At 46.2% G+C, this 26,360-nt stretch overlaps 1 protein-coding gene across 1 annotated transcript in view; it reads right to left on the bottom strand.

Annotated features, from left to right (window-relative positions):
• Positions 1 to 9,187: 9,187 nt before the first annotated feature.
• LOC144683773 (uncharacterized) overlaps positions 9,188 to 26,360 on the bottom strand; it is a 285,552-nt gene continuing 268,379 nt past the window's right edge. Inside the window, exon 7 of the mRNA XM_078547194.1 lies at positions 9,188 to 9,917. The gene's annotated coding sequence lies outside the window, so the exon portion shown is untranslated. The remainder of the gene's footprint in view (positions 9,918 to 26,360) is intronic.

Below are 26,360 nucleotides of genomic sequence, written 5' to 3' on the forward strand. Positions count from 1 at the left end.
TCCAAAGCCTGTTCGAATGCCACCTCTAGATTCTTTCCTAAAAGGACTTGCAAGTCAGATGGTTGTTATGTCCACCAATAATTTAATGTTGCCACAGGGGTCACTTCACTTGAATTGGCCACGTTTCCTTTAGCCAGATTTCCCACCACCTCTCCCTAGTTGAATGAACTCCTGGCAACAGGCCCAATCCAGAGACACTATTTTAAGTCGCTGAATGTGAATGGGTTTTGAATTAGTTAATATTGGACCCATATATGTCTAAATTTGTGGTAACACAAAAAAGAACCGATGGGACCAGTGATTCCCAGTTCAGATAAGCACAAAGCCCAAAACCCTACTTAAAAAATCTGACATTGATTCAGCATTTATAAAAGTTCATAAGCAATCACTTGCTGATCTGACTTCAAATGGTGTAATTTGAAATGAGTATCGAAGTGCTGGAAAACAATCCTACCCTACAGGATTCATCAAAAGCACTCAAAAACACTCAAAAGCCATCGCGGCTTGTCCAAGTTGTGTTCGAAGGCAATCATTAGTAATTGGAAGCACTTGGGAATTCAAGGGAATATAGGCCTTCACCAACTCTGGGGAGAAACAAGGGATATTTTGCCAGGGGTGGGGGCAGTAAAGAAATAGTCAACAATGTAAGTAACAAAGTAAGTGTGGCATCATTGAGAAGTAACAGTGCAATGGAATTAAATGTAAAAGTATATAATGAAATAAAAAGCTAGCAACTCACCAAGGTTCTACGACAGCACCCTCCAAACACAGGACCTCTACCATCTAGAAGGAAAAGGACAGCAGATTCATGGAAACACCACCACATGCAAGCTCTTCTCCAAGTCACACACCATCCTAACTCGGCTTTCCTTCACTGTCGTGGAGTCAAAATCCTGGAACTCCCTTCCTAACAGCCCCTGTCTACTTGTCTGCTGTTCTTGAGTACCTAATCGTCAAGATCCAGGCAATGTGACCTTCCTTCCTCTATATTTACCCATTCCTCTCTCTCTCTATCCCTCCCTCCTCTCTCTCTCTCTCTACCTATTCCTCACTCTCTGTCTCTCTACCCCTCCCTCCACCTCTCGCTCTCATTCTACCAATTCCTCCCCTTCTCCTTACCCTTCCTTCTCTCACTACCCATCCCTCCCTCTCACTACCCCTGGCTCTCTCACTCTACCTCTCCCTCCGTCTCTACCCCTCCCTCTTTTTCACTACCCCTCCCTCTGCCTGCCTTCCACCCCTCTCGAACTCTCCCTCTCTCCCTCAAAATATCCTCCCTCTCCCTCTCTACCCCTCCCTCCCTCTCACTCTCTCTACCCGTCCCTCCCTTTCTCTATCTCCACCCCTCCCTCCCTCTCTCTACCCCTCCCTCCCTTCTCACTCTCTACGTCTCCCTCCTCTCTTTCTACACCTCCCTCCCCCTCTCTATGCCCCCTCCCTCTGCCTCTCCCTCTCTACCCCCTCCCTCTCTCTGACACTCCCTCCCTCACCCTAACCCTCCCTCCATCTCTGTCTCTACCCCTCCCTCTCCCCTCTCTCCCTCCTACCCTCTCCCTCCCTCTACCTCTTCCTCCCTCTCTATTTACCCATTCTTCCCTCTCTTTATCCTTCTCTCTCTCTCTACCTCGCTCTCTGTCTCTCTACCCCTCCCTCCACCTCTCCCCTCTCATCTACCACCACCTCCCCTTCTCCCTACCCCCTCTCTCACTACCCGTCCCTCCCTCTCACTAACCCTAGCTCCCTCACTCTACCCCTCCTACCCACTCTCTACCCCTCCCTCCTTTTCTCTACCCCTCCCTCCGCCTGCCTTCTGCCCCTCTCCCTTCTCTCCCTCAAAATATCCTCCCTTTCTCTCGCTACCCCTCCCTCTCTTTCTCTCTGCCCCTCTCTCCCTTTCTCTCTACCCCTCCACCCTTTCTCTCCAACCCTCTGCCCTCCCTCTCTCTCTACCCCTTACCTCTATCTCTTACAACTCCCTCTCTATCTACCCCTCCCCTCCCTCCCTCCCTCTCCCTCTCTATCCCTCTGTCCCTTCTCATTCTCTCTAAATCTCCCTTCCTCTCTCTCTTTCTACGCCTCCCTCCCTCTGTCTCTCTCCCTACCCCACCCTCTCTCTACCCCTCCCTGCCTCTCTCTACCCCTCCCTCCCTCGGTCTCTCTCTACCCTTCCCTCCCTCACTCTCTACCCTTCCCTCCCTCCCTCTCTCTCTCTCTACCCCTCCCTCTCTCTCTCTCTACCCCTCTGCCCTCCCTCTCTCTACCCCTTACCCCTCTCTCTGTCTACAACTCCCTCTCTATCTACCCCTCCCTCCCTCCCTCTCCCTCTCTACCCCTCTGTCCCTTCTCACTCTCTCTAAATCTCCCTTCCTCTCTCTCTTTCTACACCTCCCTCCCTCTGTCTCCCTCTCTCTCTCTCTCCCTACCCCTCCCTCTCTCTACCCCTCCTTGCCTCTCCCTACTCCTCCCTCCCCCTATCTCTCTCTCTCTACCCTTCCCTCCCCCTCTCTCTCTAACCCTCCCACCCTCTCTCTCTCTACCACTCCCTCTCTCTTTACCACTCCCTGTCTGTCTCTACCCAGCCTGTGTCTCAATACACCTCCTTCCCTCTCTTTCCCTCCTCTTCCCTCCCTTTCTCACCCTCTCTCTTCCTCCCCCTCTCTATATACCCCTCCATCTGTGTCAACCCCTCCCTCACTCTCTCACAACCCCTCTCTCTCTCTACCACCTATACCTGCCTCTCTGCCCCACTCTCTCTTACTACCTCTCCCTCCCAATCTCTCTATGCCTCCCTCTCTAACTACCTCTCTGTCCCTCCCTACACCTCTGCCTCACTCTCTCTCACCCTCTCTCCCTCCCTACCCCACACTCCCACTCTCTACCCCTCTCCTCTCTCGTTCTACTCCTCCCTCCCTCGTTACCCCTCTCTCCCTCTCTACCCCTCCCTCTCTCTCTCTACCCTTCTGCCCTCCTCCTCTCTCTACCCCTTATCCCCTCTCTCTCTGTCTACACCTCCCTCTCTATCTACCCCTCCCTCTCTCTCTGTCTCTACACTTCTCTCCTTCTCTCTCCCTACCCCTCCCTCCCTCCCTCCCTCTCCCTCCACCCCTCCATCTCTTTTCACTCTTTCTATGTCTCCCTCCCCCTCTCTATGTCTCCTTCCCTCCCTCTCCCTCTCTCTTCCCTCTATACCCCTTCCTCCCTCTCTCTGCCCCTCCCTCCCTCTCCCTACCCCTCTCCCTCTTCCTACCCCTCCCTCCCTTTTTCTCTCTCTCTAGCCCTCCCCGCCTCTCTATCTCTCTCTCTCTACCCTTCCCGCCCTCTCCCTCCTTCTCTTTATATCCCTCCCTCTCTCTCTCTCTCCACCCTTCCCGCCCTCTCCCTCCTCTTTATATCCCTCCCTCTCTCTCTCTCTCTCAACCCCTCCCTCTCTACCCCTCCCTCTGTCTCTCTACCTTCCCTCTATCTCAGTGTACCTCCCTCCCCCTCTCTCTTGCTACCCATCCCTTCATCCCTCTCTCTACCCCTGGCCTCCTCTCTCTCTACCCTGCCCCTCTCTACGCCTCTCTCCCTTTCTCTACCCCTCCCTCTCTGTACTCCTCCCTCCACCCCTCCCTCCTCTACCCACTCCCTCCCTCTCCCTATCCCTCCCTCCCTCTCAACCCCTCCCTCTATACACCTCACTTATGTCCCTCACCCTCTCCCTCTTCCTCGCTCTCTGCCGCTTCCTACCACTTCCATCTCTACCCCTCCTTCCCTCCCTCTCTCGCTACCCCTCTCTCTCTCACTATCCCTCCCTCCCTCTCAACCCATCATTCCCTCCCCACCTCTCTACCCCTCCCTCCTTCTCTCTACCCCCTCCCTCCCATGCCTCCTCCACACTCCTCACCCCTCCCTCTCTCTCTCTACCCTTCCCTCTCTCTCTCTCTACCCTTCCCTCTCTCTCTCTCTACGCCTCCTTCTCCCTCTCTCTCTCTACCCCCTCCCTCTCTCTACCCCTCTGACCCTCTCTCTCTCTATACATCTCTCCCTATCTCTCACTCTACGCCTCCCTCCCTCTCTACCCCTCCCTCCCCCTCTCTCTCTCTACCCCTTCTCCCTCCCTCTTTACCCCTCCACCCCTTTCTCTCTCCCCCTTCCTCCCTCTATCTCCTCCTTCCTCCTACCCCCTCTATTGCTCCCTCCCTCCCCCTCTTTCTCTACCCCTCCCTCCCTCTGTACTCCTTCTCCCTTCCTCTCTCTATCCCTCCCTCTCTCTAATCCTCCCTCCCTCCATTTCTCTACCCCTCCCTCCCTCTCTCTCTACCCCTCCGTCCCTCTATCTATCTCTCTCTACCCCTCTATTCCTCTCACTCCCTCCCTCTCTCTCTCTCTACCCCTCCCTCCCCCTCTCTCTCTCTCTCTATCCCTCCCTCCCTCTCCCTCTCTCTCTACCCCCTCCTTCTCTCTAAACCTCTCCCGCCCTCCCTCTCTCTCTCTACCCCTCCTCGCTCCCTCTTTACCCTTCCATCCCTCTCTCTCTCCTCCCTTCCCTCTGTCTTCCCCTCCCTCTCTCTCGCTCCCTCACTCCCTCTCTATCTACCCCTCTTAGAATTATAGAATCACACAGTGCAGAAGAGGCTCTTCGGCCCATCAAGTCTGCACCGACACGTGAGAAACACCTGACCTTCCTACCTAATCCCATTTACCAGCACTTGGCCCGTAGCCTTGAATGTTATGATGTGCCAAGTGCTCATCCAGGTACTTTTTAAAGGATGTGAGGCAACCCGCCTCCACCAGGCAGCGCATTCCAGACCGTCACCACCCTCTGAATAAAAAAGCTTTTCCTCACATCCCCCCTAAATTTCCTGCCCCTCACCTTGAACTTATGTCCCCTCGTGACTGACCCTTCAACTAAGGGGAACAGCTGCTCCTTATCCACCCTGCCCATGCCCCTCATAATCTTGTACACCTTGGTTAGATCAGCCCTCAGTCTTCTCTTCTCCAACAAAAACAACCTCAGTCTATCCAACCTCTCATCATAACTTAAATGTTTCATCCCAGGCAACATCCTGGTGAATTTCCTCTGCACCCACTCCAGTGCAATTACATCCTTCCTATTATGTGGCGACCAGAACTGCACACACTACTCCAGCTGTGGCCTCACCATGGCTCAATACAACTCCAACATGATCTCCCTACTTTTGTAATCTATGCCTCGATTGATAAAGGCAAGTGTCCCATATGCCTTTTTCACCACCCCACTAACATGCCCCTCCACCTTCAGAGATCTATGGACACACACGCCAAGGTCCCTTTGTTCCTCAGAACTTCTTAGTGTCATGCCGTTCATTGAATACTTCCTTGTCAAATTACTCCTTCCAAAGTGTATCACCTCACACTTTTCAGGGTTAAATTCCACCTGCCAATTATTTGCCCATTTGACCATCCAGTCTATATCTTCCTGTAGCCAAAGATACTCAACCTCACTGTTAACCATCTGTCCAATCTTTGTGTCATCCACAAACTTGCTAATCCTACCCCCCACATCGTCATCTATGTCGTTTATATAAATGATGAATAATAGGGGACCCAGCACAGATCCCTGTGGTACGCCACTGGACACTGGCTTCCAGTCACTAAAGCATCCTTCTGTCATCACCCTCTGTCTCCTACAACTAAGCCAATTCTGAATCCACTTTATCAAATTACCCTGTATCCCATGTGCATTTGCCTTCTTTATAAGTCTCCCATGTGGGACCTTGTCAAAGGCTTTGCTGAAATCCATATAAACTACATCAACTACACTAACCTCATCTACACACCTGGTCACCTCCTCAAAAAATGCAATCAAATTTCTTAGGCATGACCTCCCTCTGACAAAGCCATGCTGACTATCCCTGATCAAACCTTGCCTCTCCAAGTGGAGATAGATTCTCTCCTTCAGAATTTTTTCCAATAGTTTCCCTACCACTGACATGAGACTCAATGGCCTGTAGTTCCCTGGCTTCTCTCTACAACCATTCTTAAATAGCGGAACCACATTAGCCATTCTCCAGTCCTCTGGCACCTCCCCCGTGGCCAGAGAGGAATTAAAAATTTGGGTCAGAGCCCCTGCAGTCCCCTCCCTTGCCTCCCTCAGCAGTCTGGGACACAAATCATCCGGACCTGGAGATTTATCCACTTTTAAGCCTGCCAACACCTCCAATACCTTGTCATTCCCTATGTCAATTTGCTCAAGAACCTCGCAGTCTCTCTCCCTGAGTTCAATACTTTCATCCTCATTCTCTTGGGTGAAGACAGATGTGAAGTATTTGTTCAACACTCTACCGATGTCCTCTGGCTCCACTCATAGAATGCTCCCTTGGTCCCTAATGGGCCCTACTCTTTCCCTGGTTATCCTCTTCCCATTGATATACTTATAGGATATCTTGGGATTTTCCCTAATTTTACCAGCCAGAGCTTTCTCATATCCCCTCTTTGCTCTCCTAATTGCTTCCCTTCCTCTCTCTCTCCCTCTCTCTACTCCTCCTCCCTTCCTCTCTCTACCCCTCCCTCTGATTCTCCCCCTCACTCCTTCACTCTGTCCCTTCCCCTCCCTCCGTCTCTCTAACCCTCCCTCCCTCTCTCTCTTTATCCCTTCCTCCCTCTCTTTCTCTACTCCTCCCTCCCTTTCTTTCTCTCTCTCTTTACCCCACCCTACTTCTCTCTCTCTCTTTCTGTACCACTTCTTCCCTCCCACTCTCTCTCTATCCCTCCCTCCCTCTCTCCCTCTCTCTGCAACTTCATTGCTCTCTCTCTGCTCTCTCCCTCTCTCTCTCCCCACCTCTTCTGCTCGCACTCCTCCCTCCCCTTCTACCTCCCAACTGAGTTTAAATTTGATGCCATAAAGCACTGAGACTCTGCCCTATGACCTCTGAGGTCACTTCTGTCCTTGCCCCTCCCCCTCTAGTTGCCTTCACCAGCAGGAGAAAGAGGGGAGGAATTGGGAATTCCTTCAGGGATGGGTGGGGAGGATGTTGCTGCCAAAGATAGGTGGGGTGTTGTCGAGCAGGTTGAGGGCTGGGGATGTTGTAGAGGGAGTGGGGAGGCTGGAGGTGGGGTGCTGGGGTTGGTTATAGAGGAGACAGGGACGGTGGGCTGGGGGCTGGGGTCTGGCTGTAGAGGGGGTGGGGGCTGGTTGTAGAGAAGGTAGGGGCTGGGGGCGGTTGTAGAGGGGGTGGGAGGTTGGGGGTGGCTGTAGGGGAGGTGGGGGGGCTGGTTGTAGAGGGGGTGGGTGGCTGGGGGTGATTGTAGAGGGGGTGGGGCTGTGGGGTGGTTGTAGAGTGGGTGGGGAGCTGGGGGTGGTTGTAGAGGAGGTGGGTCGGTGGAGTGTGGTTGTAGAGGGGGGGGTAGGTGGGTGTAGAGGGGGGCGGGTGGGGTACTGGGAGATGCTTGTCGGGGGGATGGCTGAGGGGCTGGGGGTTGTTGTAGAGGGGTTGGGTGAGTGGGGGGCTGTGAACTGTGTAGAGGTTGTGGGTTGGGGGCTGAGGGTTGGCTGCAGAGTGGTTGGTTGGAGGCTGGGGGTGGTGTAGAGGGGGTGGATGGGGGCTGTGTGGGTGTAGCGAGGATCGGGTGCTGGGTGGTGTAGAGGGGTTGGGGGTTGTAGAGTTGGTGGGGAATGTAGAGGGGGTGGGGGGCTGGGAGATTTAAGGGGGTGGGGGGCTGGGGCGTTGGGGTAGAGTAGGACGGGGTTGGTGTGAGGTGGTCGGGAGTAGTGGGTGGCAGGTTTTGTGGGTGGCGGGTTTTGGGTGTTTGTGCGGTATGGGGGTGGGGCCTTGGACTGGGTGGGGTTTAGAGGGGGTGGGCGCTGGGGTAGAGTAGGACGGGGTTGGCGTGAGGTGGCCGGGAGTAGTGGGTGGCGGGTTTTGGGTGTTTGTGCGGTACGGGGGTTGGGGCTTGGGCCGGATGGGGTTTAGAGGGGGTGGGCGGTGGGGTCTTGGGATGCTAGAGAAGGTTGGATGTAGAGGGGGTTGGGTGTAGAGGGGGTTGGGTGTAGGTGTGGTGGGTAGGGGTTGGTGGCTAGGTTGGGGCTGTGGGTTGGATAGGAGGTTTGATGGGGTTGGGCATCGGAGAATTGGTTGGGGGGTTGGGTGTAGGTAGGGGGTGAGGTGCCCCACTAGCTTTGAGACTGGTCCAGATCTGATACTTCTGTCTGAAAAAGGCTTTTAAAAATTCTGTTTTAATTCTAAACACAGAAGTACTTTAGCTGCCTTTAAATTCAGAGCTCAACCTGTGTGTGTGTGTGTGTGTGTGCGTGCGTGTGTCTGTGTGCGTGTGTCTGTGTGTAAATGGGTAAAAAAGTTTTTACCCCCGTTCTGCCTGGTAACAAATTCTAACCATTTATTCAACTCTAAAGTATTGGATCCTAATTCTATATAAATTCCATCTAATATCTATATTCCGTCTAACCATATGTCTATACACCGTGATACTAATTGGGAACGGACTACCAGGCTGGTCAATATTAATTGCTGGTACGTGCACATGACAGGGACAAATTTCGAAGTACAGGCTGCATGTGGGTCTTAGTTAATTCCCAACAACAATCTATCTGTGAGCGGCCAGCAGTAGTTCTGAGCACACTTTGGAGCTAGCCGATCACTGATCCATGAGGGTTTAACACCATTGATGTCAGGTGAACAGTTGCAGTTTGCAGTTGATGCGGTTGCTATGGTTGCAAGAAAAAAAATGTTCGTAATTGATGTGCTTTCAGGTCAGTTCCTTCATTTGATTACTTTCAGATTTAAATTGATCATTTAAAAATCGCTTTTGGACACAGAATTTTGCAAATGAGTGCAAGTTAACATTGTTGTGCGCAGAATTCTGTCAAAGGTTTCTGGTAGGGAAGGGATCGGTCCTGCAGCCTCAACACAATACAGTAAAATGTTGGCCAAGACTTAGCTAAATAATAACAGCAAGTTTAATATTCTCACCATTATTAATGTGTAAATTGTCCAGCAGCTAGTGGTAAGTAAGATATATACTCAATGAATTGTGAATTCCAGCAACTTATGGGTCAAAAAAATATTTGAGACGATGTGGTGAGGGAACAAGTCTAACTGATGGGGCATACCATGATATGCAAATTCTGAGCCTTTTGTTCAATGAATCTGTCAGGTAACTGATTTCTGCTTTGTACACCCAAAAACAAATTCAATGCAAGCGCAGATTAATTACTAAGAGAGGTCAAATGTATTTTTATTGTGCATCTGCTTTTGACATAAACATTTTAAAACATTCCATATACAGAGCGACAAGAATCATATACAACACCTCAAGGCATTAAAAAAACAATGAAAGCGCATATAGTATATCAAGCATCATAACTGTCACCTTCAGAATAAACAAGAAATGTAATGAAAATATTTATTTTGACAAATATTTTTTGTTGTTGAAGCAAGACTCCTGTATGCATGGATGAATGTTACTTCAAGCTGAAGCGACACAAACGCCATAACAATTAGACCCTCCCAAAAATGCAAAAAATTCCCAAGCTTTGCCCCTAATTGATCTTTCACTTGGCTATCCACGCTTGCTGTACTGGCTGTGAAATCATCAAAAATCTGCACAGAATTATGATAAATTATTTGGTTTAATTACTCGATAAAAGGGGGAGTACAACAAATTTCAAATCTTAAACAATTCCTCCGTGCATGGAAAGAAACCTTTGTTATTTTAGACCAGTCGCAGTGAGTGCAAAGTCAATCTTCCATTTTCATGGCAAGATCTATCAAAAAGAGATTCAACTAATCCTAGCTTTTCAGCGAGGCACAGGAATTGGGCTCAAGCACGATTAAGTCGTTTTCCTGTTTGTCCAAATACGAGTGGGATCTGACTTTACATAACATTATGGGATTTGATGACAAACTTCTTCAGGTCTCAATCAGATGCACGGCTTCCTGAGAATTAAGGGAAAAAAGAAGGAAAAAAATCAGTGATAACACAATGACAAAAATAATCCGGTTAGTACAAAGTGCATTTGAGCCGTAAGCTCTGAGGCTTTAGAGAACAGCAGACAGATATGGCTTTCAACTGGGCTATACAAAGGAATGCTTTGCCTGGTAATGAAATATTGCGTTGATCAGTGAACTAACTTACAGAGATAGTCAAAGCCTTAAATCTCCTCTTGGTTAAGTGTCTCATCAATATCCTGCACAACTTTATGTTTGTCTCACTGCTGAGTATTTCAATTGCTTGTTCAACTCCAATTTTTACAAGTCAAATGAGTGAAAGTTGCTCAGCTGGTGCTAAATGGAGCCCTGGGTCTCGCAGATCGCTGAAGTGGGGTCACCTCTCCACTTTCAGTCCCATCGATGGCACCTCCACCTAGAGAACAAAATGTGAGTTGCATTTTACCAGGCCTATGGGCTGGGAGGTTTGAAGGCTGGTCAAATCGCAGTGAAAGGCAGTGGGAGGGAAGCAAGGTCATTTTAATCAAAATGGCTTTAAAGTAACAAAGATGTCAATGGACCAACGACAATAAAATTAAGTTCCCAACACATGAACTGTGGGAAATGTGCATTTCATACATGTCTGAACTCTGGTATATCTGTCTGGCTGGACCTCCCAAGCTCCACTTTCATTAAAGCCACATTTTAAAATTATTTGCAATGCCTTGGATTAAATCCTTCTCTTTTAAAGGCTTTACAGTGTGGGGTAAACAATTGTTCCAAGGTTGACACGGCACCCAATCACCAGGGAATTTTTTTTAAAATAAGCAACAGCTTTTTAAAAAGGAAAGAAAACAAGGTGACTGCTCTGTCACAAAGTCACAGACACTTCGACACCCCTGGTTTAATTGGAAATCCTAACCACCTCAAGACAAAAACAAAGGAAACATTATGCATGGAAAATAGTGGCATGCAAAAACAGACGGCATCAAATGAAACCTGACACGCCATGACAACTGTGCCTCAGGATTTTAAAAAATAAACATGTCATCATCGCCTATAACATTTTAATAAATTATACACATCCTGTGGTGAAATATAGAATTCTGCATGTCAAGATGGAGAATGAGATCATAATATGCAACATTAACATCTCTCAGAGATTGGCTGACATCCTGACAGGCCTTACTGGTGTGAGTGAATTAAAGTGCTGAGATTAATGTTTAGTATGCGTAGAATGGCTGCAGCATTTATTCAAAAATTAAGACAGTTGTCGCCGAATGAAAGAGGAAGACGCAAAGAGGAAAGAACATGGAGGTGCATAGGCTGAGGCTCTGTAGGGACATTCAATGTGAGGTGAACTATTAAATGAAATGACTGCCTTTACCACGAAAATAGGTTACAGTTTAGATCAAAAGTTTTTCTGCTTAGCATGTGGTAAAAATGATCAGTGGTCTGCCTTCCTTTCAAGTACAAGGAATACCACCAAAGTACTTGCCATCTAACTAGTTCCTGAATAAGCACACTGGAAACTATGCCTTCCCACCTAACCTTAATGTCACCCCAGATGTGAGACCTAGGACTGGGACCTATGACATTAGTGAACTGTGTTATTGCAATCGCTTCTTTTGTGTCAGCAACAGATATATTTATGAGCAGTCACCAGGGGGGGATCTTTAAAATGCTGTGACCTTCCAGGCCTGTCCCACACTAAATATCCTTCTTCTTAAATGGACCTTTCCCAGACATTGACCTCCGATGGCCTGCTTCACTCCACACACCACCCCACACAACGGAACTTACAGCAAAGAAACAGACACCTGCAGAAAAATGCAGTTGGGTTTTCATCTCTCTGTCAAGTTGACCTATTGCTGATTTCAAATCATTTCAGTATGCTTATTAACTTAAATTTCAAAATAAATCTCAAAATAAAAATTGGAAGCCTTGCTGAAGGTACAGTTTGATCAGGTCAGACCTAGAACTGCTATTCAAAAGCAAATAGATTGGTCAATCTTACATTGCAGCTTGTGGGAGCTTGCTGTGCAGACAGTGGGCAGAAATTTCTGCCTGTCTGGTGGGCTGGGCGGAGCGGGCACGGGCGGGTGCGCATCTAACCAGCGCCCCCGGTTAGCTGGGCATCGCCATTTTACGTGGGCCAGTCAAGGCCCACCTGGAAGCACAGAGGTACCTCAGGGAGATTAGTTTACATGTTAAAACATTAAATAAACACTTACATGAGCTGGGACATGTGTATTATTTTTAATAAAAATGTTTGTAAGAGTTGAAAACCATTCATGAAACCTCATTCCGCCTGTGAATGAGGTTCCATGAAAAATGTGAAGGTCTTCTGGGCTCTTTGCCTGCCTGCCAACCTTAAGGTTGGACGGGCAGCTCATTTAATGACGTTAATTAGCTTTTAACAAGCCTTAATAGGCCTTAGACAGTTTGGCGGGCGCGCGGCTGCCGTACTGAAAATCTAAATGACGCGGGGTGATGTCGGGACGCACACCCGACGTCTCCCTGCGTCATTTTACGCCTCAGCAAGCGGGCCCTGTCCCCATTTGTCCAACTGAAGATTCTGCCCATTAGCTGCCAGGTTTTCTACATTACAACAATGACTACACTTCAGCAACTGTACGTCATTGGCTATAAAAAGCTTTGGAATGTCCTAAGATTTAAAAAGACATTAAATAAATCCAATTCCTTCCTCCCTTTCTTTCTTTCTTTATCTATCAAAGATTAAGAACTAATATTTTATCTATCATGATTGTAAATGACAATTGATAGAAAAGCAGTTCAGTCCGCCTCAATTCTTTTTGATTTGCTTCTCTAAATTCCCTTTTCCATCTTGGCACTCACTCCTTTAGCTGGAGCAATCTGATGGTCTGGGCTAAAGGTCACAGTTGCAGATATCAATGTTCCATGACAAGAGATGATGTTACCTTGGCAACAGTGTTGTCCTGCCCGATTTCTTTCCACCCCTTTCCCCCCATTAAGACAGTGGGCTGCTCTGCTGTGAAATGCTCCACAAGTCATGACAACCAAGGTCTGGCAGGGATCTTGCCCAATGAGGGAACATAAGATTGAGCAATGGATTGATGCTGCAATTCCAAACTGTACCCCAGTAAACCGAGAGCAGTATCGTACAGCAGCAGCACTAATGGGCAGTTACTTCAGTTAATATAAAGTGATGACTAAAGGCAGACTATAAATAAACAAGAATCAAGTTCTACAGCATACAACATGCTGGGTCCTGTCGCTGTTTGCTGAAAGCCAAACTACTTTATTTTACAGCACCCTCAGCCCTATCCTATATTTAAGTGAATACCTTTATTTAACGTAAATGCACACCTTCATTAACACACACAACACACGTACACTTTCATTATCATAGCACTGGGTTTCAAAAAGTTCTGTTTGCTTATTCCACTTTATGTTTAGTGAAAGAAATGATGTCTGTTACTATATTATAGAGTGGTATGGCTAATACACTGATGTAAACATTACTGCCCAGCCTATAGGAGGTTCAAAAGTCAGTATAAAATTGGGAAATGTTTTTCATATAGTCTTTCCTTACTCCTAAACCTTTAGGCTTCCGTTAAGGTTGGGAAGAAGGGGAATCTGCAGCAGGAAAGGCTGTGACTTTCCCTGTTAGGTCTGAGGAGCACTCCAGCTTTTCCTAGCCCCACAAAGGTGTTTTCTTCACTTACCTGGAGGGCCCCATCATCCTTCCACCAGCTGCCAGCCTGCCCCAGCCTGTTGGTAAAGCCATGGTGATCTTCCAGCTCCGACTCCAGTTAAAATGCCATTGGCACCCTATTGACATCACAGGGCCCCGTTTTGTACCAACATCCTGCAGAACCCTGCTGGCTAAAATTGGAAATGGGTTGCTAATGGATAAATACCATGCTCACTTTAAACTGGTCACCCGTCTGATTTCGGCACAGTTAAAATTAGCCCCACAACTTGCTGTTCTCTTAGGAGACAACAGGATAAGAAAGCATGTCATTAGCTGTGAGCAATTGTAACAGTCCAAGAGATAGGGCTAATAAACTGATCACTCCTATGATCGAGAATAATTATTCTTCTTCTTGGACAAGCAAAGATCAGAGAGTCCATATGCATACAAAAAGGCTCCGAGCTTTCAAGTCCAAAAAACAGGCTGCTATTGTAATTTATTGGAATGTACACACTTTAACTATGTAGATATGAATAAAATAACACTTAAAAACTGCTCGTCACTATACATTTGTACTTAACTGGAGGTGAAACATGTTTTAGAGATAGGTATCACTACATTACAGTGCCTTGCAGCCAGGTGAATATCATGACATTTCTTATAGTGTTTGCATACGGGACTATTTCATTGACTGTGAAGTGATCTGGGACACGCTGCGGATGTGATCATACTGAGGCACTTTACCATGTCATTAAATGGAGTAGGACATTGACAGGATTGTTGATGTACCTATTACATTTGATACTGTAATTTTATTACAGCTCCCACAGTTACCTCGACAACACTTCCTCACACCCTGCTTCCTTTCTCCCAGTTTCCCCATCTCTGCCGTATCTGTTCTGATGATGCTACCTTCTGGAATGACAATTCTGACATGTCTTTCTTTTTCCTCAACCGAGGATTCACCTGCACTGCAGCTGACAGGACCCTAAACCGTATTCAACCACTTTCCCGCAATTTTTCCCTCAACCCTTCCCATCCCTCCCAGAACCGTAAAAGGGATCCCCTTGTCCTCACTTTCTGCCTCACCAGCCTCCACATTCAGAGGATCATCCTCTGCCATTTCCGCCACCTCCAGTGTGATGCTACTACCAAACCTTCACACCCCCCGCCCCCGTCAGTAATCTGAAGGGACCATTTCCTCCACGACACCCTGTTCAACTCTATCACCCCCAACACCTTGTCCACTTCCCATGGCACTTTCCCATGCAATCACTGGAGATCTAACGCCTGCCCTTTTACCTCCTCCCTCCTCACTGTCCAAGGCCCCAGACACTCCTTCCAGGTGAAGCAGTGATTTACTTGTACATCTTTCAATTTAGTCTACCGTATTTGCTGCTCACAATAGGGTCTGCTCTACACTGGGGAGACCAAACAGGGACTGGGTGACCGCTTTGCGGAACACCTCCACTCAGTCACAAGCATGACCCCAACATTTTGGTTGTTTGCCATTTTAAATCACCACATTGCTGTCATGCTCACATTTCTGTCCTCAGCCTGCTGCAAATTTCCAGTGAAGCCCAAAGCAAACTCAAGGAACAGCACCTCATCTTGCGATTAAGCACTTCACAGCCTTCTGGACAATTTCAGGGGAACTGTCCCCCCCGTTTTGATTTGGTTTTTTTTTTGCCAAATGCCAGTCTGTATCTTGTTCCCATGCTTTTGATTTAACAGACTCCTTCATTCGGCCATTAACACTTATGCTGGACCAATGCTTTGTTTCTTTCCTACAACCATTACCATTCCCTTTGCCTTTTGTTCAATGACATCTTGGTCATTTAATCGACCCCTCCCTGACCTCTTTTTCTCCACCTGCCCTTCTTCCCTTTATCTACATCATAAAACCTATCACATCCCTACCTCTCTTCAGTTCTGAAAAAAGAGTCATATTGGATTCGAAACGTTGGCCGGGATTTTCCGGCCCAGTCATGGCGGGATCCACTGCCGGAGATTCGGCAGCCCATCCAAACCAGACGATCTCGGCGGCGGGCGGGGGTAGGAAAATCCCACCTGCTAACTCTGTTTCTCTCTCCACAGGTGTTGCCAGACTTGCAGAGTTTTTCCAGCAACTCCTGTTTTTATTACTGTAAGTTTATTACTTTGTAACTTAGTTTTGATACATCCAACTGAAATTAAAGGGAAACTACCTCCATCAAAGAGTATTTGGCAAATCCACAGTGCATTTTACAGTGCACTGAATCATGTATAAATTATGCAATGTGATTTCTTGCTGTGTTTGTAACAGAAAATGGAAAGTTTGACTAATAAGCGCTTTTTTTTTCAGAAAGGTGGCATTCCTTTAGTTTAGTTCTGGGAAAACGACATGTAGAACTTTTCTGCTTGTTTCCATTAGTTTTATGCCTAGATTCCAGCATAATCTTGTTGGATTGGCTAAATTATCGGAAATTTAAAACTTTGGTGAGTTATGTCCTAAATCATGCCCCTCTAACACTCACATTATCCATGAACTTTTTCATTGGTTCAAGATTTAATTCACCTGTAGCAGTCCCCCAACCAGAAAACTGACCAGGTCTCCAAGTGAAAATCGCAAGATTCAGTTAATAATGTTGCTTTGGGAAGACTCTGCAAATTGTGCTCATTTGCTTAGGTGCACAGGCAGGTTTTAAATCTTCTTCAGATTGAAAAATATTAAATTTACTAAAACTGACTGGTGTACACCCATGAAAATATTAAATGGTCCAAGTAATTTCTCAAATATTTTAAAGCAGGTTAGTCACAGGTGGAGTGCTGGGCAGTCTTTAAAAATGCTTAACCTTGCTGATAAACCTGGTTTCAGCTTTATTAATAAAACTGCACCTTGTTACCACTTTTAAATGTATCAAGGAATATTTTTTAGGTGAGAAAAATGAAACAATATTGTTGCCCACTTACATGGATTCATGGGGTGGAATTTTCTGTGCCCTTTGGTGTCGGGTGTGAGAGGACAATATGGTGGGAAGGCCAGAAATCAGTTTCATGCTGTCGTGAAGCCAGTTTGCAATCGTCTGCTCTGCCTTTCAATGGCGGGCTGTGCTTCCCACCAGACGTCGGGAACATCAGTTTAATACCTCTGCATAACATTATAAGTCCTGCCCGCCAGAATCATGCCTCCACACTGGATCATCCAGGCACGTTGGTGTCATTGCACGCCAACGTGTTTCACAACTGTACATAGCGACGTGCACCAGGTGAGCTGCACATCACTTGGGACTTTGAGGTTTGTTTGCCTTCGTTGTTTCGGGCAGCGCTCGTAGTCATCAGTGCCAGGCTTCACAGGCAGCACCACATCACTGTTAGGGAGCTCACGGGCAAGTCTCTACTTACCAGCCCAGCTGTAAGGCAGTGGTAGCTTTTCAACGGCTGCAGGGCAAGGTCTTGCTTGGGGAAGGGGAAGAAGAGGCCTCAGGCAAGAGAAGAGGCTGCAGGGCGAGGGTTGTACTGGGGAAGGGGAGGGTATCCCAAGAGGGCTGTGGGGACACATGTTGATCTGTACGAGTGGCCTCAAGGTGGTGAGGGCTGAGGAGGCAGTCTCCAGAGGAGATGAGACCAGATGGAGACGTGAGGCTGTGTGTGAGAGAGTGAGTGGTGATGTCCCTTGAGCTGACAGTGAGTGAGATGCCTGTGAATGTGTGATGGCCATGTGAGTGTGAGTTTAGAGTGCTGAGATAGTTGCCTCACCTTGGTGGCACAGATGAGATCATTCACCCTCTTTCTGCACTAGATGGCCAACCTCTTCCGTGCAGCGTTGGCATTGACCACCACTGCCACCGCCTCCCAAGCTGGGGTGGTGAGATTGCTGGACCTTCTGCGGCCAGAGCAGGGGTGGAGGACATCACGGTGGGCCTCTGAAAAGCGTTTCAGTGTCAGGTCACTGAATTCTTTCTGACTTTCAGGGCAATGTCTTCACTGGAGCAGTCCTGGGCTGCAAGCATCGAGAACTGTGTGTGTGGCTGCAGTTTAGACATGGTCCCCGGAGTGAGGAAACGGTGAGGTAACAGCGTGGCGGGCGATTCAGAGGCTGCCCACCAGCGAGATGGCATGTTTCCTGTGGCTGCATAATTAATGAGGTGGAAAGAGGACAATACGGCATGAAAAGCCGCCATTGCGGCCGGTGGGTAAAACATCCTTTTTCCCGCCCACCACCGCACTTATTGCAAATCTAGCATGATTCCGCCCATGGATAAGTCTGTGGTTTTACAAATGAATTGTAGTGGAAACTTGTCCTAGCCTAACCAACCCAATTTCAAGTCCATTTTGGATGTAATCCCCCAAGTGCACTGAGGTAGAAACTATGGCCCGTCCTGTTTTACAATGGTGTATATACTGTTTTCCCTTGTGCAGCTAACAAGATATATATTGCTCGAGTCTGCTGTGTCTCTCACTTTAGGAATCCTCCAGATAATTATATTCTGCTATAAAATGCTCCAAGAGGTTCTTCTAATGAGGAGCCATATATAAAAGTGTGCTGTTACTGTTATTGAATCACGGGTGATTACTGAATCTCTGGGAACATTTGTGCTTTGATGGAAATTAGCACTCAATTCCCTAGCTGGGTTATTTTCTAATAGCCTCCATGACTGATCCCAGATTTGCAGCACTACTTTTTTGAAGTGATGTCCAGTAAATCATTTCATACCAGATTAGCATTACTGTGGATTAGTTGGACTCCGGTGGTACAATACCTTATTGTTTCACTTTCATAATGAACCTCCCTTGGTCAGAACGTATCTTTTCACACTTAGATATATTTGAGCACCTGATAATAACAGCTGTCATCGTTCAAACATAAGCATATGTAACACTTTAGTTGAAACTTAAGAATGTTATGCACGTAATAATGTTAAAAGTTGTAGTTTTCTTTAACCTATCCATTCTGTTGCCAGAACCCTTTAATTTTTGGAAGTTCCTTTCTAAATCAGTTCCGGTCCTTTGTGGGTTAACAAGGTTAATTCTGGACCATCTAGTTATTTTGGTGATTTGCAATTTTTTAGCCAATGTGACTGATGTTTCAGCTGTTTCCTGAGAAATTAACATATGGGCCAGAGTTTTATGTCCCCACCGCTGAAGCAGACTAGCAGGTGATGGGGGCATAAAATCGGGTGGCACGGTGGAGGTGCTGTGTCTGTCACCTACTTGCCTTCATTGGTATTTTACCAATGGCAGGGTAGGTGGTGGGAGGCCCCTGGCTTTGCAACCACAACACCCCACCCTCCTCGTTGGGACCTACCTAATTGACCCCAGTGAAGCTACCCCGACTCACTTTTGAATCTGGCCTCCATCGTTGCTCCTCGGGTGGGGGGCTTTTACAGTTCCAGCAGTGGCCACCACTCCCGGCGGTGCTACTGGGGCTGGAGATCTACAGACCATCTGATTGGCTGGCAGCTATCGGAGGCAGAGTATCCTCCCAGATGAGAGCAGAAGCCACAACCTTAGCTACTTACCAGTTTGACGACCGTAAAGTAAGGTCAGAGCTTCTCGGCCCTGCGGAGACAGGCTCATCCCTGACTTTTCAGGCAGGGGCAGGGCCACCTCCTCCACAAAAACCTCTGGCTATAAAGTTTTGAAATTACACTATGTATGCACTAGTACACGAATGCTTAAAACATTCATCTCAAATTTGTCTTTATTATTTCAATAAAGGTTCTCCAAAAAATAGCGAAGAGAGAACATTTAGAAAATTTGTCAAGCATGTTGGTATCTCACAAACTCATTTCAGGGCCAAACTCATTTTCCTAAATCACCTCTATTTTCCCAACATTGATCAAATAGATTGGATTGTGGCATAACCCCTTTTCTTAATGAATTTTGTGGTCATCAGTATGAGGAATGTCAGTGCTGAGGAATTTAAACTCCTGAAATCCAATGTCAGTATCTAGCACTCCACACAAGTGCAATGTGGGTTAGAGACAGAGTAATTCTACCTGTTAGAAGAACTTGTAATTCTACAGCACCTTAGGATGTTCCATATTGAAAGGGCATTGGATGAAAACTCATGGGGAGCACATGTTTCAATTATTTCAATTGCTGATATGTGTTCTCATGGGTTCTCTGCTCCAGGAGTACATGTTTCTACTTTTACCCTTACAAAGCAAAAAACATTGATCCTTGGGGGACACCATTTGTCACTTCCCATCAATCCAAGAATATTTCTTTTATCCAAACTTTTTGCCTCCTACCCATGTATCAATTTCTTACCTATGACACAATGTAAGCTCCAGTTCTATAAACCTCAATTTAAGCTCATAGCTATTGTGCTGAATCTTATCAAATGCTTCTACAAATCCATATATATAAAACCCATTAGTCTTTCTTCATCTACCACCTCAGTAGCTTTTCAAAGAGTTTTATTAGGTGGTTAGATGTGCAGTTGTGATGACCTTTGACCCGGTAGCAATACAGTAAGGAAATTCTGAAATTTCTTTAAAATGTTTAGGGAATCTGTAATTGTTTTTAAGAATGTTTGAAAGGGACTTTGCATCAAGTGTAAAGGGATCAACTGTAATTTTCCTGGATAATAAGAAATACTGGTCCATGTGACCTGGTGACTCTTGACTTGGAAGCAGTACCAACAAGAAGAAAGTCAACATATGAAAACCAAGTGGCTGGCAGACACAAAGGAGAGATGCAGTCAGAAGGCAATCAGCACACAAATGCAGGAGCTCTTGGAGATACCATGTGAGCTGGTTAAAAAGGTTGAAATCCCAGAAGGCCCTGTGAATATCTCTGAGAGACTAAAGAGCTTTAAAGAGTTTTACCAGGAGAGGCCAAACCGTGATTCAGGGTATTATTGGTTGCTTGTTTGAAAAGAAACTCTGGAAAGCTACACCAGCAGGACTGTCATGACCCAAGAGAGAGAGGATTCATAGGAGTGTTCCTTGCTGATGATAATGATGCACATGAAACTCGGGGGTGAAAGTTGTTGTCGGATAGGGCTCCTGCATCTGTCCTGCATGAATAAAGAACAACATGTTGTGGAACTATGTAGCTACATACATGCTGAAGGGGAATGCTTGCAGTTGTGTAAGATGTATCTTTGTTGTTTTGACTACTTAAAGTGAATTTACTTTTTACTTTTTTATTTGAGGTATCATTTGCCTGTTAATTCATGTTTAATTTGTGTAGGTTCTGATTTGTGTTAAAGTAAAAGTTACAACAAGTGTAATCTTATTGGTAATTTCTTCTTTTGAGAGTCATTTGGTAAATTTGGTTATTTTGGTTTACAGTTCCCCCTTGGGAATCATAACAGACTGCCTTTCACAATGCAATGCCAACTCTCACTGATCAACGTTCACTTTTCAAAGTGCTCATTTCATCTGTCCATGATAATGGACTCTAGCAATTTTCCATTACAGACGTTAAATTGATTTGGTTTGTCCCTTTCTGCTTTTGTGAATAATGGTGTAAAACTTTCTACCTCTCAATCCTCCTCTATTGTCTCCAAATCAAATGAGCACTGGAAACCATCACCAATGCATTCCACTGTACAACTTCTGTCTAGCTCAGAGCATGTTCTAAACCCCAGGAACTTGAAGACTTCCCTTCAACAGCACAATTTGGCCAGAATTTTCCAGCCCCTCATGTCAGTGGGACCTTCAGTCCCACCAAAGCGAATGGAGATTTCAATGCTTGCCGGTCCCACCATGAAGAGGCCGGAAAATTTCGGCCGAAGAATCATACAGCATAAAAGGAGGCATAACTGCCCATTATGCCTGTGACAGTTCTTTGAAAGTCCCACTCCACTGTTCTTTCCCAACATCACAGCAATGTTTATCCCTTCAGGTATATATCCTTTTGAAAGTTATTATTGAATCTCCTTCCACCTTTCTTTCAGGTAGTATATTGCAGGCCATAACAGCTCACTGTTTAAAATTCATCCCTGAAGCATTGATGTTCAATGAAGGCATGCCAGGAGCAGTACCAGGCATGCCTAACAATGAGGTGTCAACCTGGTGAAGCTACAATACAGGACTACTTCCATACCAAACAGCATTATCAGCAAGTGATAGACAGAGCTAAGTGAATCCACCACCATCAGATCTGTTCTATGCAGTCCTGCCACATCCAGTCATGAATGGTGGTGGACAATTAAACAACTCGCTGGAGGAGGAGGCTCCACAAATATCCCATGCTTAATATTGGAGGAGCCCAGCACATCAGTGCAAAAGATAAGGCTGAAGCATTTGCAACAATCTTCAGCCAGAAGTGCCAAATGGATGATCCATCTCAACCTCCTCTGGAGGTCCCCAGCATCAAAGATGCCGGTCTTCAGCCAATTCAATTCACTCCACATGATATCGAGAAATGGCTGAAGGCACTGGAGACTGCAAAGGCTATGGGCCCTGACAATACTCTGGCAATGGCACTGAAGACTTGTGCTCCAGAACTTGCTATGCCCCTCGCCAAGCTGTTCCAGTACAGCTACAACACTGGCATCTACCTGGCTATGTGGAAAATTGCCCAGGTATGTCCTGTACACAAAAAGCAGGACAAATCCAACCCAGCCAATTACTGCTCCATCAGTCTGCTCTCGATTATCAGTAAAATGATGGAAGGGGTCATCAACAGTGTTATCAAGCGGCACTTGCTTATCAATAACCTGTTCAGTAACACTCTGTTCGGGTTCTGCCAGGGCTACTCAGGTCCTGACCTCATTACAGCCTTGGTTCAAACATGCACAAGAGAGCTGAACTCCAGAGGTGAGGTGAGGTGAGAGTGACTGCCCTTGACATCAAGGCAGTATTTGACCAAGTGTGGCATCAAGGAGCCCTAGCAAAACTGGAGTCAATGGGAATCAGGGGAAAATCTCTCCATTGGTTGGAGTCATAACTAGCACAAAGAAAGATGGTTATGGTTGTTGGAGGTCAATCATCTCAATTCCAGGACATCACTGCAGGAGTTCCTCAGGGTAGTGTCCTAGGCTCAACCATCTTCAGCTGCTTCATTAATGACCTTCCTTCCATCATAAGGTCAGAAGTGGGGATGTTCGCTGATGATTGCAGTGTTCAGCACCATTCGTGACTCCTCAGATGCTGAAGCAGTTCATGTACAAATGCAGCAAGACCTGGACAATACCCAGGCTTGGGCTGACAAGTGGAAAGTAACATTTGTGCCACACAAGTGCCAGGAAATGACCATCTCCAACAAGAGAGAATCTAACCATAATCCCCCACTATCAACATCCTGGGGGTTACCATTGATCAGAAACTGAACTGGGCTAGCCATATAAATACTGTGGCTACAAGAGCAGGTCAGAGGCTAGGAATCCTGCAGCATGTGACTCACCTCCTGACTCCCCAAACCCTGTCTACCATCTAAAAGAAACAAGTCTGGGGTGTGATGGAATACTCTCCACTTGCCTGGAGGAGTGCAGCTCCAGCAACACTGAAGAAGCTTCACGCCATCTAGGACAAAGCATCCCACTTGATTGGTACCCCTTCCACAAACATTCACTCCCCCCACCACCGACGCACAGTAGCAGCAGTGTTTACCATCCACAAGATGCCCTACAGGAACTTACCAAGGCTCCTGAGGCAGCGCCTTCCAAACCCACAACCCATCTAGAAGGACAAGGGCAGCAGATAGATGGGAATACCACCACCTGGATATTCCCCTCCAAGTCACTCACCATCCTGACTTGGAAATATATCGCCGTTCCTTCACTGTCGCTGCGTTACAATCCTAGAACTCCCTCCCTAACATCACGTGGGCTGCAATGGTTCAAGAGGGCAGTTCACCACCATATTCTCAAAGGCAACTAAGGATGGGAAATAAATTCTGGCCTAGACAGTGACGCCCACATCCCGTGAAGAAATAAAAAAATCTAATCTGCTTCACTCTAAATTTCTGGATTCCTTTCTTTTTTTAAGATTGCATCAGTTTAATTTAACCTTGCGTCTTTAATAAAGTGTGATGGCTGGCTGTGGCATAAGTAAGTGAGCTGTAAATCTTTTTTATATTTATGAATATGCATTATAAAGTAGTAATGTAGATCCTCTGAGACTCACAAAACTTCCAGCAGGGTCCAGAATTTTCATGCAAGTCTCACACTGCTTAGTTGTCATCTCACAAACTCACTTTGGGGGAGGTGGTGGCATAGTGTCATTGTCACTGGACTAGCATTCCACAGACCCAGGGTAATCCTCTGGGGACTTGGGATCAAATTCCCACCTGGCAAGCAGTAAAATTTGAATTCAATAAAACTCTGGAATTAAAAGTCTGATGATGACCCCAAAACCATTGTCGATTGTTGTAAAAACCCGTCTGGTTCACTAATGTCCTTTAGGGAGGGAAATCTGCTGTCCCTGCCTATTTTGAGACTCCAGACTCACAGCAATGTGGTTGACTCTTAAAAGCCCTTTGAACAAGGGCAATTAGGGATGGACAATAAATGCTGGCCTAGCCAGCGATGTCCACATCCCGTGAACAAATAGAATAAAAACTAACATTTTACACAGGACCATTTGTTTTTGGAATGATTAGACTGGTCATTACATTCACACCTTTCCTGAATCTTGGTACTCAGTGACTGTCTCTGGTTGATTGGTGGTAACCCATTGAAATCAAACTAGTCACTGCTGTTCATATTATCTGCAGTGACAGTGATGTCCAATAGGAAGATTGAAAATAGGTGTTCAAACTCTCACAACATCCACCTTGTGCAAGATGTTTTGAGAAGGAGAACAGCTCTTCTCAACTCATGGAAGGAAAACAACAAAAGAAGAAACTTGGATGAAGGCATTTGGAAGAGTGCACATTGTGAAGAAACCTCACTCGTAGAGAAAAGAAGAACCTATTAGCGTCAGCCTTCAGACAAAGAAGCCATTTCGTTGAAAGCCTGATGTGAGACCTTTAAAAAGAGTCTAAAAACTGATTTTCCACAGAGGAAGGATGAAGGATGTATTTGGCAAGGATGTCAGGCTAAGTAGAAAATGAGAGAGATTTTGTTTGAAGTCAGCAACAGTTTATCGGTAAATTGTAGGCTTTGTTTGGGTTTTGAAATGTAATCATTACTACATATCCTATCTGGCTTGCTGTAGTCATGTGACCTCTGCCACAAGGCACAGGGCTGGGGTGAGCTATGTTACAATCAGCTCAATAAAAACATTACACAAGAAATGCAGTGGTCTTTGAACTCATAACTGGGAGAGGATGTTTCTCTTGTCAGGTGGCTCGGCAGTGGCGGGCATTTGGGAAGCCAACCACTGCCTGCGATCGGGGGCAGACTGTGGTTTCACACTGGCAGGCCAATTAAGGCCTGCCCAGTGTGAAACATGAGCAGCAGCGCTCAGCTCAGGAGGGTGAGCGTGAACTTCATGCATGTACACAGATGCACGCTGAAAAAGCTCCCTGAAGGAAGGAGCTGCCTCAGGGAGATGAACAGTTTAAAACATTAAAAATAAATATTTTAAAAATATTATAAAATATGTCCCCTCATGTGACTCTGTCACATGAGCAGGAACATGTTATAAATGAAATGTTAGAATTAAAATTTAATTTTTAATAGCTGTTGGAAAACTCATCCTGCCCGTGGATGACGTTTCCAAGAAAGTGCAAAGGCCATTAGGCCTTTCCGCCTGTCCGCCAACCGTAAGGTTGGACGGGCAGTGAAAAATTAATTTCAATTACCTTTTTAATGGCCTTAATAGGCCTTTTAATTGTTGCCAGGGGCGCTGCTGAATCCGGCACATGCCCGCCGACCAAAATATCGCGCGAGTGCGCGATGACATCAGGATGCTCACCTGATGTCATCGCGTGTCATTTTACGCTTGGTCAGATCAGGTGCATGCCTGCCCAATGAACAGAAAATTCTCCCCATGATGTCAGAAGCAGAGCTGAGATTGAGTTTTAAAAAGCTGGAAAAGCTTCAGAGAAATCACAACTACTAAAAAAGAAACACAAAAATATTCAGAGCTGCTGAAAGCTGCTGAAAAAAGTCACTGACAAGAAAAAGCAAACACAAGGTGAAGGCTGCAAGAAAATCATTGCATGAGTCAAAAAAAAGCTGTAAATTTTTGTCTCTCCACTCCTGTCGAAATGAAAGGCAATATGCAGCACGATTGGCATTTTTTCCACTTGCAATGGCAAAACTATGAGATTGCAACAGATTTAATTAACAAGCTGGAGTTGATGTGAATAGCAACACTTTTAACACTGCTGGGGAGAGACTGTTACAAATTGTTTTCCACCCTAAATCTCTCAGAAGAGCAGAAAAACTGATGACAGAGATCTTGAAATCCTTGAAGGCACACTTTCAACACCAAGTGAATGTAACTTTTGAACAGTATGTGTTCAACACTAGTACTCAAGATGAAAAAGAGCCCATTGATCACTAGTGACTGCAGTAACACAGCTCACAGAATCTTGTGAATTTATGCAGCTAAAAGAGGACCTTATTAAAGATAGGATTGTCTAAGGCACAAGAAATTCTGCAGTGAGAGAAAGTCTACTGAGAGAAGAGGAATTTGCTCTCAAGAAAGTGGTACACATGTGCAGAAGTGTGGAGGTTGTAAGGCCTCAGCTAGTGCACATGTATGGCAGAACAGACCAGGAGTTACATTATGCTGATAGACATTCTGAGCTGAAAGAGCAGAACAATCATGGAAAAAGGGCAGGATGCAAATAGTGTGGAGGATATCATACAAAAGAAAAGAAGGAATGTCCATCATGGGGAAAGCAGTGTTTTAACTGCAAGAAACTGAATCATTTCACACACA

The sequence above is a fragment of the Cetorhinus maximus genome, chromosome 1 (genome assembly GCF_964194155.1).
Source record: "Cetorhinus maximus chromosome 1, sCetMax3.hap1.1, whole genome shotgun sequence".
NCBI lineage: Eukaryota > Metazoa > Chordata > Chondrichthyes > Lamniformes > Cetorhinidae > Cetorhinus > Cetorhinus maximus.